The sequence below is a fragment of the Bison bison genome, unplaced genomic scaffold (assembly GCF_000754665.1).
Source record: "Bison bison bison isolate TAMUID 2011002044 unplaced genomic scaffold, Bison_UMD1.0 scf7180017864383, whole genome shotgun sequence".
NCBI lineage: Eukaryota > Metazoa > Chordata > Mammalia > Artiodactyla > Bovidae > Bison > Bison bison.
Window position 1 is genome coordinate 2865775 of NW_011494955.1, and position 5463 is coordinate 2871237.

Consider the following 5463-nt stretch of genomic DNA (forward strand, 5'->3'; position numbering starts at 1 on the left):
GGCGGGGGTGACGATGGGGGTGGGGCGCAGGTTTGGAAGAAACCAACACGGGAATGAGGGCTCGATTGCCGTTATTTTGGGCGAATCTTAAGATTTAAGAAGTCTGCACAGTTTTAAAGATGAAGAAATGCAGAAATGAAATGCAGAAACTTCTGGTCCAGATAGCTCAGCTGGTTATTTCCACGTTGTCATCATTTGTCAATGAGTTTTGTTTTTCTCTTCCTAGTTTCTTTAAAATGGCAGTACAGAATGCATTTATCTGATAAAGTGGAGGAGCAAGGTTTAGAAAAAATTGAATAGTTTTACTTGGTTTACTTGTTCTTTAAACTAAAGGCCCCAAATAGTATTTCAGTCATTTAAAGAGTAAGCACCTAAGCACTGAACAACTGAGCTGTTAAAAGGGTAGGGTAGGCCCCATTTTCAGACGGAAACCAATCAACTTTATGAAACAGCTCTAGGGCCTTTTAGAACGAGAGATTTAAAGACACATCTCAAAGTTGGTAGCCGAATTGAAGAAGTAAGGACAGAAGCTTGGGGAGAGAGGAAATTGTTTGACTACCAAAGATGTTAAGAGGTAGAGATTCCTTGGACTAGAGTTTTGTTATGTTGTTGTTGTTTTTTGCGGGGGGCGGGGCGGGTTGCTGCGGTGGGTCATCCTTGCTGTATGCGGGTTTTCTCTAGTTGCGGCAATGGGAGGCTACTCTCTAGTTGGGGGCCACAGGCTTCTCATTGCTGTGGCTTCTCTTGGGGACTGCGGGCTCTAAGGCGTGAGGGCTTTAGTAGTTGTGGCTTTCGGGCTCTGGGGAGTTGGGGGACTCAGTAATTACTGGCAATTGGGCTCAGCGACTCTGAGGAATGTGCGATCTTCCCAGACCAGGGATCAAACTCATGTCCCCTGCATTGGCGGGCAGTTCTTAACCACTGAATCACCAGGGAAACCCTAGAGTTTTATAAAACCTTTTTTTTTTTAATTGACGTACAATGTAATTGACATACAAAGTTACATTACTTTCGAGTGTACATTGTTGCATTACTTTCAAGTGTACAACATTGTGATTTTACATTTATATACATTGTCACTCTTAAAACAACCAGTTATTTAAGCAGCAAGATGGGTTTATTTAGGAACAGAAGAGAATCACAATTTGGGACAGGCAAGTTATGGGGAGTCAGCCAAATCCAGAGAACAAAGGAGAGTGCTTTTATTTGATTTTAAGAGGAAACTGTAGGGGGACTGTTTGAAGAAGACTTCATGGAGGAGAATGAGAGTTCAAGATTGCTGCCATTTCTCACTGGCTGTAAGTGGTGGTTATAGTTGTTGGGACAGGGAGGGATCTGCCTTCCTTTTTATAAAAGCAGGAGATGAAATACCTGTGTTAAAATGTCCTCTCTCATACCTTAAGAAAAGTAAGATTCTTATCTTCCTTCTCCCTGCTGGTTATGCAGACTGCAACTGGTGCTACATGTACTGAGAGTCCTTCCTCCTTCAGGGCTTCCTGACTCCATTTAAAATGAAGTTTCCCTTATTTATGTTCACATTTACCCCTTTTGATCAAGATCTTTCCTCAAAAGCATTGCTGATCAATGCAGATGTAATGTAAAGAAGGCTTAGTATTATTTATTTGAAAGTGCTTTCCATGTAATTTAACATATCAAATAAACCTAATTACTCTAATATCTTTCTTTTTATAAGGAGAGAGAACAGGTCTTTTGAGATGCTCCAGGGCTCCTCTGGGAAAATGCCAGTTAGTCTAAGGACAAAAAGTCTTAATTTAAAATTTGATTTTAGTAATGTTTGTCAAAAATATTAGAAGGTTCAGACACTTAACTAAATAGGATCACAGATAATTATGAAATAATCTTTAAATATTCATTTTACCCAAGTGGTAAAAAGATTTCAAAAGCAATTGTAGAAGGTTACATAGCTGCAAGAAGCTTTAGCTCTTTTACAAATTGATTTTGGCAAGGGATCTTCTACAGCAATCTGTATTTTTAAGAATGTCTTTTTTCCCTCATAAATCCAGTTTTATTAGTTCAAATATTGTCTTCTCAAAAACTTACAAAGCTTATCTAGAGAAGAAATGATGCAAGGCAATAGTTACAGAGTAACTTCAGGTTTATTCTTGGAGGAGAGCGTATTTACCTATATTTGTTTGTGAAGTTGCTTCTTGTGTCTGACTGTTTGTGACCATATGGACTTTAGCTCACCAAGCTCCTCTGTCCAGGGTATTCTCCAAGCAAGAATACTGGAGTAGGTTGCCATACCCTTCTTCCTGACCCAGGGATCTTCCTGACCCAGGGATGGAACCCTTGTCTCTTAGATCTGCATTGACAGTTGGGTTCTTTACCACTAGAGCCACCTGGGAAGCCCCATAGGTAAATATGCATTACATTAAATGATTATAAACTCCTACATAATATAGTTAAAATAAGTCATATGCTTTTTGGAAATTACAGTGTAGTTTCATTCTGAAATAGCTCTGCTATACTGGGAATGATAGAACAGGGAGGGGCAACAGGATCCCCATGTTATTGCTGGAAAGGGTTGTTCTAATATGAGTAGGCAGAATAAAAGTTTGAAAGGTGGGACAACAATTTCTAAACTGATGGCAGATTTACAAATATCTGGGAAGCTACCAGCAGAATTCATCAGCCTTGCAAGTAGTTGTAAGAAATGGAGGATGTTCTTTTAAAGAAGGACTGCTGCTTGGCTGTAAGTCTGAAAAGACAAGGCAACAAAGTATGAGCCTACCAGAGAGTGACTACAGCCTTGAGCTGTCATCTGCGTATGTATAAGGCAGCAAGAGGGGTGGTTCTTGTTTGGCCTTTTCAGCTGGCTACATAGACCCTTTTTGTTGCTTAACTTACTGTGGCATAAGAACAGCAACATTCAAATGAGTTGGATGATTTCACAGTAAGAAATGAAGTGTATTTATGGCCCAGCACATACTTACATATATAAAGCCATGTAAGTAACTGAAATGAAAGTTTAATAAGCTGACATGTATTTCCTATGTTTAGTATATGCCATGCATGTATTCTGGTTTACATTTTATGAAATTATTCTCTTTTATTTATAGATAATAAATGTAACTATCTATAAATTATAGATAAATTGAAGACACATAGTGTCCATTTGTCTATACAGATAAATATAGATTATATATATATTTTATATTTAAATACATGCTAATCTTAATTAACCAATGTTCCATAATCGCCATTTGAAGAAATAAGGAAATTACAGTAAATCCTCCCACAGTGGTAGGAGAAAACTTTGATGGGCATTCCACTGTTTCTTAGCTTCCAAAGGGGTGCTTGTTGCTTTGCCTTCATTTTCTCAGTATCATTCCACATAGTTTGTGCAGTTAATTTATGCTTATTACTCTAAATGTTTGACACTTTCTCTTTGATTAATTTTGTATTCTCAGTTCTTTTTCTGACCTTTTAAACTGTTTGTAATCTTTGCTTCCCACTGAAAACTAGAAAGCAAATTGTTAACTGTTTATCATATATGAGTATCCTGCAGTAGATTAGCAAACTTACAAACACATTTATAGTTTTTATTTATTTATTTGTGGCTGTGCTAGGTCTTCTTTGCTGTGTGCAGGCTTTCTTTCCAGTTGCAGTGCAAGAGCTTCTTATTGTGTTAGCTTCTCTTGTTGTGGAGCACAGGCTCTAGGGTTCGTGGGCTTCAGTAGTTGTGGCTTGCAGGCTCTAAAGTGCAAGCTCAGTGGTTAGTTGCCCTGTGGCAGGTGTCCTGAACTGGGGATCACACCCTCATCGCCTGCATTGGCAGGCAGATTCTTAACCACTTGACACCAGGGATGCCCATATATACATTTATAAATGCTTCCTCATAATAAAATTTTTCAGTATGGCATAAAACATTTGTTACTGGACCTAAATATTTTTTGTCTCTGTAAAAATTAAATAACCCAAAGTAGCTACATTTATGTTTGCCATTTAATGTTTATTTTAGTTGGAAATGATTAGATGATTTAGATATTCAATGGAAATCCATTATTTTGTTTAGCTCAGTATAAACTTTTATTTTCATGTAAAATAAGTTGTTTTTAACAGTGATGCTTGGATTAGATGTTAAACAGCTAAACATCATCTTAGGTTTTTGTTTTGTCTTTTGCTGTTGACAAATTCTGTAACAGAAATAGCATGAGGAAGATGAGAAGGGGACAACAGAGGATGAGATGGGTGGATGGCATCACCAACTCGATGGACATGAGTTTAACAAGCTCTGGAAGTTGGTGATGGACAGGGAAGCCTGGCGTGCTACAGTCCATGGGGTCGCAGAGTCGAACATGACTGATCGACTGAACTGAACTGAACAAAAATGGTAAACATAGACTGTAAAAATTCATAGTTCATATTGAATGATTTTCTTATTCAGATTTGTTGAAAGCTTTATCAAGTCAGAATAAGAAAAAATATATATATGTAAATTTTTTTTGCCACTCCATGAGGCATTTGGGGTCCTAGTTCCCCAACCAGGGATTAAACCTGTGCCCCCTGCAGTGGAAGCACAGAGTCCCAACCACTGGACCACCAGGGAAGTCCCTCTAATAATTATTCTTGTAGTCATAAACCTTTAAAATGGTTTTCAAGTCAAAATCCAAATTTGTGCACGTGTCCCAAACAGGGTCATAGGAGATAGGAATATATTTGAATATTGTCTCACTTTTCTTAAAAGAAGATGGAAAATAATTAGCTTGACTGGAAAGATGAGTGTTAGCGAACCACACTGCTGAACTCCATTTTGCTGTCTGCTCTGGATGAAAGCCATTTGAAAGCAGACACCTCCCTCCTCCGAGCTCTGCAGAACCTTAGAGCGTTCATTGCAGAAAATTTCTCCTGCAGGCCCATATGTTTCCCCAGATACCTTTCTAAAATCATTAGCTTTGCTAACCTTTTAATCTGTGAATTCCCCTGCTGTGAATGAGGAAGTATTTGAGGTTTTTTTTTTTTAAGATCCCTGATAATACCTTAGATTTCAGAGAGAGTAGCAGAGCCATAAGAGACCTTTAAATATAATCTAGTCTGGTATCTTTATGCCAGAAAAATGTTGAATAATGCTAAGGTGGTTTATATTGCTACCTTTTAGTATCTAAGAGGAAAGGCTGACTTTTTTTCTTCTTTTTCGCTCATACCAAATTTCAATTCAGTTCCGTCGCACAGTCGTGTCCACCTCTTTGCGACCTCATGGATTATAGCATGCCAGGCTTCCCTGTCCATCATCAACTCCTGGAGCTTGTTCAAACTCATGTCCATTGAGTCGGTGATGCCATCCAACCATCTCAACCTCTGTCGTCCCCTTCTCTTCCTGTCTTCAATCTTTCCCAGCATCAGTGTCTTTTCCAATGAGTCAGCTCTTCACATCAGGTGGCCAAAATATCGGAACTTCAGCTTCACCATCAGTCCTTCCAATGAATATTCAGGACTGATTTC